A 13,098-nucleotide genomic window follows, 5' to 3' on the forward strand; every position below is an offset into this window, starting at 1 on the left:
ATACTTGTAGAATGCCTCGGGGTTTTCCTTAATCCTGCCCGCCAAGGCCTTCTCACGGACCCTTCTGGCTCTCCTAATTTCCTTTTCAAGCTCCTTCCTGTTAGCCTTATAATCTTCTAGATCCCTAACATTACCTAACTCTCTGAACCTTTTGTAAGCTTTTCTTTTCTTCTTGACTAGATTTATTACAGCGTTTGTACACCACGGCTCCTATATCCTACCATAACTTCCCTATCTCATTGGAACGTACCTATGCAGAACTCCACACAAATATCCCCTGAACATTTGCCACATTTCTTCCATACTTTTCCCTGAGAACATCTGTTCCCAATTTAAGCTTCAATTTCCTGCCTGATAGTCTCATAATTCCCCTTTCTCCAATTAAACGCTTTTCTAACTTGTCTGTTCCTATCTCTCTCCAATACTATTGTAAAGGAGATAGAATTATGATCACTATCTCCAAAATGCTCTCCCACTGTGAGATCTGACACCTGATCAGGTTCATTTCCCAATACCAGATCAAGTACAGCCTCTCCTCTTGTAGGCTTATCGACATATCGTGTCAAGAAACCTTCCTGAACACAACTAACAAACTCCACCCCATCTAAACCCCTTGCTCTAGGGAGATGCCAGTCAATATTTGGGAATTTAAAATCTCCCATCATGACAACTCTGTTATTATTACACCTTTCCAGGATCTGTTTCCCTATTTGCTCCTCGATATCCCTGTTACTGTTGGGCAGCCTATAAATAACACCCAGTAGAGTTATTGACCCCTTCCTGTTCCTAACCTCCACCCACAGAGACTCCGTACACATTCCCTCCATGACGTCCACCTTTTCTGCAGCCATGATACTATCTCTGATCAAGAGCGCCACGCCCCCACCTCTTTTGCCTCCCTCCCTGTCCTTTCTGAAACATCTAAAATCCGGCACTCAAAGTAACCATTCCTGCCCCTGAGCCACCCAAGTCTCCATAATGGCCACAACATTATAGTTCCAAGTACTGATCCACGCTCTAAGCTCATCTGCTTTGTTCACAATACTCCTTGCATTTAGATAGACACATCTCAAACCATCCATCTGAGCGTGTCCCCTCTCTATCACCTGCCTATCCTCCCTCTCTCACTGTCTCCAAGCTTTCTCTATTTGTGAGCCAACCGCCTCTTTCCCAGTCTCTTCAGTTCAGTTCCCACCCCGCAACAATTCTAGTTTAAACTCTCCCCAGGACACTATATAAGATCACATATTTCTGGTTTTGAGATGGCAAAACCTGACAAATTAAATAATCATTTAAGATCATGTTTAGGGACAGAACATATCATCGCTTATCTGTACGATGCCAAACAAAACAAGCGTCATACAACAATGGATAATATTAAAGAGTGGGAAAAGGAGTTGGGTACAGAGATAGAGGAGGTTATATGGAATGAGACTTTGGAGTATGTTAACTCCTGTTCCATCAATGCCAGGCATTGTTTAATACAATTTAAAATCCTACATAGTTTAGATTAGATTAGATTATGAGGACACACAGTCCACTTTTATTGTCATTTAGTAATGCATGCATTAAGAAATGATACAACGTTCCTCCGGTGTGATATCACAGAAACACAAGACAGACCAAGACTGAAAAACTGACAAAAACCACATAATTATAACATATAGTTACAACAGTGCAAGCAATACTGTAACTTGATGAAGAACAGGCCATGGGCACGCTAAAAAACGTTCAAAGTCTCCTGAAAGTCCCATCATCTCACACAGATGGGAGAAGGAAGAAAACTCTCCCTGCCATGAGCTTCCAGACTTCCAAACTTGCCGATGCAGCATCCTGGAAGCACCCAACCACAGTCCGACTCTGAGTCGTCCGAAAACTTCGAGCCACCGACCAGCCCTCCGACACCAAGCACCAAGCACCATCTCTGCCAGGCGCTTCGACCCCAGTCATGGTCGTCAGCAACAGGAAAAGCCGAGGATTTAGGGCCTTCCCTCCGGAGATTCTCGATCGCACAGCAGCAGCGGCAGTGAACCGGGCATTTCAGAAGTTTCTCCAGATGTTCCTCCGTGCTTCTCACGTCTGTCTCCATCAAATCAGAATTGTGCACGGCCCCTATTCAACAAATACGATATCATTTCACTGGAGAGGCCACGCGCGCTGCGTCGCGCCGCCATCTTCTCCTCCCGCCAACATTACTCAAAAGTAAGGATTCATAAAATATTCCCAGAGGTGTCCCCAATGTGTGAGAAATGTAAGTCCTCGGAGGCAAATTTGTTACATAGTTATGCTTTATGTCCCAGGATACAGAAGTATTGGAAGCAAATATTTGAGGTCTTGTTGAAGGTACTAAAGGTTCAGATGATACCAGACCCCATTTTAATAATTTTTGGAACTTCTGCGAGGTCAAGTAAATTCCAGGCTACCCAGCAACAACTCCTGACCTATGGCATACTTAATGGAAAGAAACTCATACTGGTGTTCTGGAAAAAGGAGGAAACTCCATCACTCAGACAATGGCTGGCTGCATTAATGGATACTCTGCATCTAGAGAGGATAAGATACGTTATCAAAGACAGACTCAAGGAATTTGAAAAAATCTGGCAACCATTACTGTTGTATTTAGAAGAGACGGACAGCTGAATGAAGTGTTGTGGGGGTGGGGGGGCGGTAGGACCTAAACAGTACATACGGGAGGGGTGAGGGGGGAGGGTAGGGCTGGGAAGGGGAAAGGAGACGGGGTGGTAGGGTTTCCTTTGCTTTTTGCTTGTTTACTACACATACATTCATTTGATTTTCATTATGTTGTTATAAGAAAGAAAAGAAAAAAGAAGCATTGTACTTTAGGACATTGTCGGTTGTGGTTAAACTGATGTTGCTTCACAATAAAAACATTTGAAATTCTCCCCAGTAGCCTTAGCAAACCTCCCTGCCAGGATATTGGTCCCCCTGGGATTCAAGTGCAACCCGTCCTTTTTGTACAGGTCACACCTGCCCCAAAAGAGGTCCCAATGATCCAAAAATCTGAATCCCTGCCCCCTGCTCCAATCCCTCAGCCACACATTTATCCTCCACCTCATTCTATTCCTATACTCACTGTCCTGTGGCACAGGCAGTAATCCCGAGATTACGACCTTTGAGGTCCTGCTTCTCAACTTCCTTCCTAACTCCCTGTATTCTTTTTTCAGGACCTCTTCCCTTTTCCTACCTATGTCATTGGTACTAATATGTACCACAACCTCTGGCTGTTCTCCCTCCCACTGCAGGATATCTTGGATGCGATCTGAAACATCCCGGACCTTGGCACCTGGGAAGCAAACTACCATCCGCGTTTCTTTCCTGCATCCACAGAATCTCCTCTCCCTGACCCCCTAACTATAGAGTCCCCTAATACTACTGCCTTCCTCTTCTTTTCCCTACCCTTCTGAGCCACAGGGCCAGACTCTGTGCCAGAGGCACGGCCACTGTCACTTCCCCCAGGTAGGCTGTCCCCCCCCCAGCAGTACTCAAACAGGAGTACTTATTGTCAAGAGGTACAGCCACAGGAGTACTCTCTATTACCTGACTCTTCCCCTTCCCCCTCCTGACTGTGACCCACTTGTCTGTCTCCCGTGGTCCTGGTGTGACCACCTGCCTATAACTCCTCTCTATCACCTCCTCGCTCTCCCTGACCAGACGAAGGTCATTGAGCTGCATCTCTAGTTCACTAACTCGGTCTCTTAGGAGCTGCAGCTTGACACACCGGGTGCAGATACGGCCATCCAGGAGGCTGGGACCAAGCACAGAAAGCCGGCCTCACACACATATACTACTTCTTTTCTGCAAATAACACAGGTAGACCTACCTCACTTTGCCTCGTTACCACATAATCCCGTTCAGCCAAAGCCACTCTGCTACCTCTCGCTCCGCTGCCCGTTGGATATGGCGGTCTTCTTGTTAATCTTTTCCCACTCTACTGGCTGACATCACGTGCCTGCACAGTCTTGCCTCTCTTTTACCCTGAGTAGTAAAACTGCCTTCGCTCCGGAAATCCTTAGCCGTTCACCCGCAGCCTTCTTGCTCCGAATATGCATAACGTATACAAGACAGTGAAGAAAATAGACATTGATGTAAAGTCAATACACAATTAGACAATATAGAAAAAGACCCTTCAGCCCATCTGGTGCATGCGAGCAGGATTGCCACCTTAGCCAGTCCAATTTGCCTGCATATTGATTTATTTATTTAGATACAGCATGGAATAGTCTCTTCTGGCCCTTCGAGCCACACTGCCCAGCAATCCCCAATTTAATGATGGTGGTGGCATCCATCTGTCTTGAAGGACAATGGAGTTCGTGACAAGCCTGGGCAGAAGATAGGGACAACCTGGGATTCTCAGAGGTCAAGATCCCCCTGTTAGCCTCACCAGTGTAGTCCAAAGGAAAGCTTATGAATCAATACATTTGGCACCAGCTTGGCTACAGGAGCTGCTGGAAAGATATTCAGTGATGTCCAGCCACCTCAGGGGCTCCACACTAGATTTTCTGTCTGGGTTTACTCCCGTAGCCTTCGTCTCTCCTGGAGCTGCCCATAAGGCAGTGGGGCTACTTACCCATAGCTGGGGATCTGGTTCGCGAGCACCAGGGCATGTCCACACGTTGATGGACCTATGTGCAATGTGTGCAGGGTCTGAAAGGTGTTCAGTTTTCATGTGTTGCCAGCGAGGAGGTGCTACGTGAGGCTTGCTAATGGAGAGGCTGTGTACTGGCAGGGAGAGACTTACATACTTAGATCTCCGTTTTGAGAGACTGCTAGCCAGTGGAGGAAGCTGAAAGCGAGAGCGACAACCACCACCCACTACACCACCACACCAGACATGTCTCAACAGCAATTTGAATTAATGTTAGCCTAATCATAGGGCAATTTACAAGAACCAATTAACCTAGCAACTGGTAAGTTTTTGGGCTATGGGAGGAAACCGGGGCACCTGGAGGAAATCCACATGGTTACAGGGAGAACATACAAACTCCTTACAGGCAGCGGCGGAAATTGAACCCGCGTCTTCTGTACTGTAAAGTGTTCTGCTAACCACTATGCTACCAAGCAGCCTTTAACCCTAAAAATCTTTCCTATCCATGTTCCTGCAAACATAGGGAGGAGGAGATGGTAGCGCGACGGCAGCACGGGCGGCCTCTCCAGTGAATGATATCTGTAATCTGTCAAGTAGGGGACCGTGCGCAATTCTGATTTGATGGAGACAGACGTGAGAGTACAGAGGAACATCTGGAAAACTTCTGAAATGCCCGCTTCGTTGCTGCTGCTACTGTGCGGTAACCGGAATCTCTGGAGCAGAAGGCCACAAAATCCTCGGCTTTGCTTGTTTCAGTGGCCGGGGTGAGGTCGAAGGCGCTCGGCAGAGGATGGCGCTCGGGAGGCTGTATCGGAGGGGCTGGTCAGAGGCTCGAAGTTTTCGGATGGACTCGGTGTCGGCTGTGGTCGGCTGCTTCCAAGGCAGCGGCAAGTTGACGGTGCCTGGATGTTTATAGCAGGGAGTTTCTCCCTTTTGCCACCTGCTATTGGGGACTCGGGAGTCGATCGACTCGAGGACTTTTGAGACTTTTTTTACCGTGCCCATGGTTTGTTCTTCATCAAATTATGGTGTTGCTTTGCACTGCTGTAACTATATATTATAATTATGTGGTTCTGTCACTGCTAGCCTTTGGTTTGTCCTGTTTTCTGTGATATCACTCCGGAGAAACATTGTATCATTTCTTAATGCATGTATGCATTTCTAAATGACAATAAAAGAGGACTAAGTGTTCTCATAATCTAAAAATATCTTTTAAATATTGTTAATGTACCTGCCTCTACCACCTCCTCTATGGCACATACCATATATGAACCACCCTCTGTGTGAAATAATTGTTCTTCAGGCTCCTATTAAATCTCTCCCCTCTCACTTTAAACCTATGGCCTCAAGCTCCTGATTCACAAACCCCAGGAACAAGACTGTGTCCATTGACTCTATCTGTGTGTCTTGATTTTTATATAACTCTATAAGATATTGGGTGGTAGGGTGGAGATACGTCTCTGCCAAAGGAGGTGTAAGACTCTCCTTCCCTCTGCTAACCTGCAAGTCACACTTGGGCAAGGTGTAGCACCTGCTTGGACCCCTGATCAGGGTCACGTGAAGCCATGGGAAGAGGTGGTGGATTGTCATATGAGCAGCTGGTGGATATCACAAATCCTGGTTATGCGACCACTGACACCAGGCAAGACAATCTCTGAAGAGATAATGGCTGGGGTCACCCATCTTGTAAAGACACTGCCCAGAAGAAGGCAATGGCAAACCATTTCTGTAGAAAAACTTGCCAAGAACATTCACGGTCATAAAGACCATGATCGTCCACGTCATACAACAAGGTATATAATGATGATGACAATAATAAGATCATGGGGCCCCTATAGATGCTAACCGTCCAGAGTAACACACACAAATGCTGGAGGAACTCGGCAGGTCAGGCGCATCTATGGAGGGGAATAAATAGTTAACGTTTCAGACCAAGGTTCCTGATGAGTGGTTTCAGTCCAAAGTGTCAACTGTTTTTTCCTTCCTCAGATAATACTTAACCCCAAGTTTCTTCGGCTTCTTCTGTGTCGTTCCAAAAACTTCACCCTCCCTCCCACATTTAATGCTATAACATCTTTCAAGTCCAATAGAACAGGCAGATGTCATTTTGACATCTCGTTGAGGAATGGTATTCTGATCGTGCAGCCTACTCCCAAGACACCGAAGTATCGACTGAGATGAGGAATTCATATCCTGCACTGGAAAAGGAATGATCAACCACTTGGATTTCACCTGCCTCGCCATGGGGGGGCTGGGGGCCGTTATTCAACTTTTGAAGTAAATTTATTGTCAAAGTATATTTATGTCACCATATACAGCCCTGAGACTTATTTTCTTCCTGGGAATCACAGTAACTACTCGAAACACAATAAATCAATGTAAAAACTGCATCCACCAGGATGACCAACAACCAATGTACAAGTAAACTGTGCAAATACAAAAAGAAAGAGGGAAGAAAAGAAACAATAATAAAAAATAAATAAACAATAAATATTAACAGCATGAGACAAAGAGCCCTTGAAAGTGAGTCCATAGGTTGTGGGAACAGGTCAGTGATGGGATGGGTGAATTTATACCCCCTGGTTCAAGAGCCTCATGGTGGACAGGTTATAACTGCTCCTGAAGCTGGTGGTACAGGTCCTGAGGCTCCTGGACTATCTTCCTGATGGCAATAGCAAGAAGAGGGCACGGCCAGGATGGTGGGGGTTCTTGGTGATAGATGCTGATTTGCTGCAACAGCATTCCATATAGATGTGCTCAATGATGGGGAGGGCTTTTCCTGTGATTGACTGAGCCACATCCACGGCTTTGTGCAGGCTTTTCCATTTAAGGGTATTGGTACATCCATATGAAGCTGTGATGCAATCAGTCAATATACTCTCTGTTGCAGTTTGTTAAAGTTTTAGATGACATGCAAAATCTTCACAAACTTCTAAGGAAGTAGAGGTGCTGCCGTGTTTTCTTCAAAATGGCACTGATGTGCTGGGCCCAGCCCAGATCCTCTAAAATGATAACACCAAGGACTTTAAAGTTGATGACCTTATCCAGCTCTGATCCCCCAATGAGGAATGACTCATGGACTTCCAGTTTCCACCTTGATTCCTAACCATTCCTGACTGGGCAAGGCCTCTATTCAGCAGGATAACGTCACAGCGATCTCCAAGATGAGGTACAGACAAACCATCGCCACACAATTCATATAAGTGACTCAGGGCAAGCCCTGTGGGCTGCACCTGAATACCAAGGCATATACTACGTTTCTTAATGGAGATCGCATTGAAAACCAGTACAGTGAGAGATCACCAATAGAGTCATAGTGTACTACAGCACAGAAACAGGCCATTCACACCATCTAATCAATGCCAGCCTAGTCTATCTAGTCCCATCAACCTCACCTGGACCACAGCCCTCTATTCCCCTCTCATCCATCTACCTAATCAAATTTATCTTAAGTGTTGCAATCGAACGCACATTCACCATTTCAGCTGGCGTCTCATTTCACAGTCACATCCACCCTCTGAGTGAAGAAGTTTCTCCTTAGATTCTCCCTAAATATTTCATCTTTCACCCTAAACCAATTCTCCCTCAGTCTGTGGGGAAAAAGTTGCATACATTCACTCATTCTATGAGGTATACATGATTTTGTACACCCAAGTAAGATTTCCCTTCATTCTTCTGTGGTCCAATGACTAAAGTCCTAACCTGTTCAACCTTACCCTTAACTTAGCTCCTCAACTTCCTTGTGTATCGTCCTGGTTAAGATTTCTACTACTAATGCTATAGGGTATTTCATTTAGTTGCTTTCTGTAGAAGCAGTGTATCCAGTGGTTGGGTTTCAGTTAAAGATAAGGGGCTGTGATGTTCAGCTTAGGAATGATGTATCAGCCAATCAGGATGGTGGAATTGGGAGAAGGTTCTAGAGAAAGCTGGGCACTGCGAGATTTGAGACGGACACTGCTGGGGTTTACGGTCTTTTTGGCGGGAGATAGAGAGAGAAGATCCAGAGAGATAGCCGTAGGGTTCGATCCAATGGGAAGACAGAACTGCAAGGGATGCTTTGCAAGTTGAAGATGTTCAAGAAGAGAAGTTCCACCAGTGATTGGTGGTAAGAATTTGGCGGTGTGAGTAATGGTCATACCCAGATTTTAAAAGGTACAAGCTCCAACATTGAACACATTTAGACTGGTTTAATTGTAATGAGCCCTTTTATTTTTTTTATTTTTCTTTTCCCCTTGATAACTGGTTGATTAAGCTGAAATTAGCAAATACACTTTCTTTGTAAATGTATGCTGTGTACGATCCGTTATTTTTTGCCAATGAATAATTGTGCATGGGCATTTGCTCAAATTGGGGTTCCGTTAATCAAAACACCCCAACTTTCCTGTTTGGTTGGACCCAAATCATACCAACCCTAGAGGCATCTTGTTTGAGATAAGTGGCTTTCTCGCCACTGAGTCCAGTGGCTGTTAGCAGAGCAGGTTATTGAGCCAAGTTTCTATGCAAACCCAGTGAGGGGGCTTCATTCATTTAGTAGCTTTCTGTAAAAGCAGTGTGAACTGCTGGTAAAATGTTTTGGTTTCGGCTAAAGATAAGGGGCTATAATGTTCAACTTATGAATGTTGTGTCAGCCAATCAGGATGTGGAACTAGGAGAAAGTTCTAGAAAGAGCTGGGTGGAGAGAGATTTGTGACGGACACAGGTGGGGTTCATGGTCTTTTTGGCAGGAGATGCTGAGAAGAGAAAGTCGGGAGAGACTGCCAGAGGATTTGATCCAATGGGAAGACACGATTGCAAGGAATGCTTTATGAGATGAAGGAGTCCAAGATGGGAAGCTCTACCTGAGATTGGTGATGAGAACTCAGCACTGTGAGTAGTGCTCATACCCAGCTTTTAGACAAAATGAGCTCCAACACTATGCACATTTAGACTGGTTTAACTGTAAAGGGCCTTTTATTTTTTTTCTTTCTTTTTTTCCCTTAATAACTGTTTGATAAAGCTGAAATTAATAAATACATTTTCATTATAATTGTATGCAATGTATGATCTGTTATTTTTTGCCAACTGATAAATGAGTATGGGCAAAGCATTTGCTCAAATCGAGGTTTCTTTAATCGGAACATCATGATGTTCCTGCTTGGTTGAACCCCAAATAATACAGACCCTAGATGTATATTGCTTGTGAAAGGTGGTCTTCTCACCACTGAGTTACGAGGCTATTAGCAGAGTGGGCTAACGAGCCCCACGAGAAGGTTACACTTGTGAACTTTCTCTGCAGTCTTTCAGGCTTATTGATATCTTTCCAGTTTTCCGGATGCGGAAAGGTCTGGATAGAGTCAACGTCGAAGGGATGTTTCCTTTAGCAGAAGAGCCTCAGAACCCAGTGCACAGCTTCAAAATAAATGGGTGGCCCTTTTCCAAACTGAGATGAGGATGAGTTTCTTCAGGTAGAGGATGGTGAATCTCTGGAATTCATTACCAGACAGCTGTGGAGGCCAAGTCTCTATTTAAGACAGAGTTTGATAGGATTTTGATTAGTAAGGGGATTAAGACTTACAGAGAGAAGGTGGGAAAAGCTTTCCCCCTCACATCATAAATGCTTGTCCTCTAGAATTTGACATTTCTACCCTAGGAATAATATTCTGGCTATTTGCCCTATCTTTCCCTCACATAATTTTATAAACATGTTTCAGATTCTGATGCTCCAGAGAAATCAGCACAAGTTTGTCCAACTCTATAGTTAATACCCTCTAATCCAGGCGACATCCTGGTAAACCTCTTCTGAACTTTCTCCAAAACCTCCACATCCTTCCTTTGATGGGTGGCCAGAACTACACACGATACTCCAAGTGCAGCCTGACTGAAGTTTTACACAACTGTAATACTTTAGCAGTCAGGCATTGGCCTTGCAAGCAATATTGTTTGTGATTAAAGAATTTAGAGTTGATTTAGCAGATCTTTGCAAATAATTCTTCTAAGTACTCCTTGAGACTGTTTATTGTTTAGAGGGAGCTATGGCTTTGTCGTGTCCTTGTGAGAAGAAACCGGAGCACCCGGAGGAAACCCATGTGGTCAGGGGGAGAACGTACAATCTCCTTACAGAGAGCAGATAGACTAGGACTCTGGTCTCTGGCTATATAAAGCGGATGCTAACTGCTACACTACATGCCATTCATAGAGCTACAGAGTGATACAACAGGCAACGAGGCCCTTCGGCCCAACTGATCTATGCTGATCCTGATTCCCACCTAAGCTAGTCCCATTTGACTGTATCTGTACGACTAAACCTTCCTATCCATCTGCCTGTCCAAGTACCTTTGAACTATTACAGTCAGAGAGTCAAACACTACAGTTCAGAAAAAGTCCATTCAGCCCGTCTAGTCCATGCCGAAATATTATTCTGCCTAGTTCCATCAATCCGCTCACCTGGACCATACCCCTCCCATCCATGTACCTAGCTAAATTTCTCTAAAATGTTGAAATTGAACACACATTCCCTACTTGCGCTAGCAGCTCGCTCCACATTCTCACCATCCTCTGAGTAAAGAAGTTCCCCCTCAGATTCCCTTTAAGTACACAGAACTCCAAAGTTTTATACAACTTCCATATCACATCAACATGTTATTAAAATACCAGTTCTCAATTACTTCCTCTAGCAAATATTGAGCACCCTCTGGCTGAAAATGTTGCCTTTCAGGTTCTTATTAAATTTAATTAAATTAAAGGTGCTTATTAAATGGTGGATTGAGCGAACGAGACCAATGGAAGGTCCAACAGTCAAGAAGGCGGTCTCTGCAAGTGTTGTGGAACGTGTAGAGCAGGACAAGACACAGAAGATGTCCTGGTCATCCACTGTGCCTAGTCCCATCTCCAGTCGTCTCAACTCTGTCTGATACATCATAATGGTAATGAGGTCCTCATCGATGTCGATGGACGAACACAAAATCTCTCCACTCTCTTCTTAAAACTACGCCCTCTAGTTCTTGATTCCCTGACCCTGGGAAACAGACTGTGTGCATTCACCCTTTCTCTGTCCCCCATTATTTTATAGATGTCATGTGCTGACTTGGGTCGTGGGGTGGTGATATGTCTCTACCAGAGGAGGTGTAAGACACTTCTTCCCTCTACTAGCCTGCAGGCCACCCTTGGGCAAGGTGTAGCACCTGCTTAGCCCCCCAATCAGAGTCATGTGAAGCCATGGGAGCAGGTGGTGGATGGTCGTATGTGCAGATGGTGCATATCACAAGTCCTGGTTATGCGACCACTGATGTCAGGCAGACAATCTTTGAAGGGTATTGATAATGGACGGCGTCACCCGCCTTGTAAGGACACTGCCCAGGAGAAGGCAATGGCAAACCACTTCTGTAGAAAAATTTATCAAGAACAATCATGGTCATGGAAAGACCATGATCATCCACGTCATATGACATGGCACATAATAATGATGTTATATGACACAGCACATAATGATGATGATCGGTCTCCACTGTCATAAACTTTCTACAATTCTGTGAAATCTGCACCGTGTCAAGGAGTCAGCAAAGGAAACCTCTCGTTTCTGGGTGCCAACATCTCAGAGGATCTGTCCTGGCCCCAACACATTAATGCAATCACAAAGAAGGCACCAGTTCATGAGGAGTTTGAGGAGATCCAGTATGTTACCAAAGACACTTGCAAATTTCTATAGATACATGGTGGAGAGTATTCTGACTGGTTTCATCACAGCCTAGCATGGAGGGTCCAGCACACTGTATCATAAATAGCTGTAGAACTTTGTAGAACTGCACACTTATTTTTACCATTACACCAGGGGTCCCCAACCTTTTTTGCATCGCGGACCGGTTTAATATTGACAATATTCTTGCGGACCGGCCGACCGGGGGCCGGGGGGGGGGGGGTGGTGGTTATTCAAGTAGGGTTAAACTCACCTGAACATGTCTTTTACAGTTAAGGTTGTCAACTTTCTCACTCCCAAATAAGGGACAAAAGTAGCAGTCAAATCCCGGGACACTTGTGTTTACCCCAGGAAAGACTACCATGACCATGAAGCCTTGCACAGGTACCTGTGTACGCATGCGCATACGAGCAGATTTTTCTCCCCCCACAAATTGGTTTTGGCTTAATCTTCCCGAATACGCTGTACATACATTATTTCTACTTTATATAGGCTGTGTATTTATCATATCATTCCTGCTTTTACCATATATTAGTGTTATTTTCAGTTTTATGTGTTATTTGGTATGATATGTTACGTTATTTTTTGGGTCTGGGAATGCTCAAAAATTTTCCCATATGAATCAATCAATTATAATTGCTTCTTCACTTCACACCATTTTGGCACGAAAGGTTTCATAGGAACGCTCTACCTTAGCAGGGGAAATACGGGACAAGGGCGGTCCCGTATGGGACAAGCCAATTTAGCCCAATATACGGGTTGGCCCGGAAAATACGGGACAGTTGGCAACCCTATGTTCAAGTTCAACAGTGCATGATAG

The 13,098-nt window shown here is 44.8% G+C and overlaps 1 long non-coding RNA gene across 2 annotated transcripts in view; it reads right to left on the reverse strand.

Moving 5' to 3' along the window:
- Positions 1-1,588: 1,588 nt before the first annotated feature.
- Positions 1,589-13,098, reverse strand: part of LOC140208574 (uncharacterized) — a 78,913-nt gene continuing 67,403 nt past the window's right edge. For both annotated transcript variants that reach the window (XR_011888829.1, XR_011888830.1), the window contains exons 2-3: positions 3,842-4,052; positions 1,589-2,112 (exon numbers count right to left, since the gene is read on the reverse strand). This is a non-coding gene — a long non-coding RNA (uncharacterized lncRNA). The remainder of the gene's footprint in view (positions 2,113-3,841; positions 4,053-13,098) is intronic.

The sequence above is a fragment of the Mobula birostris genome, chromosome 2 (assembly GCF_030028105.1).
Source record: "Mobula birostris isolate sMobBir1 chromosome 2, sMobBir1.hap1, whole genome shotgun sequence".
NCBI classification, from domain to species: domain Eukaryota; kingdom Metazoa; phylum Chordata; class Chondrichthyes; order Myliobatiformes; family Myliobatidae; genus Mobula; species Mobula birostris.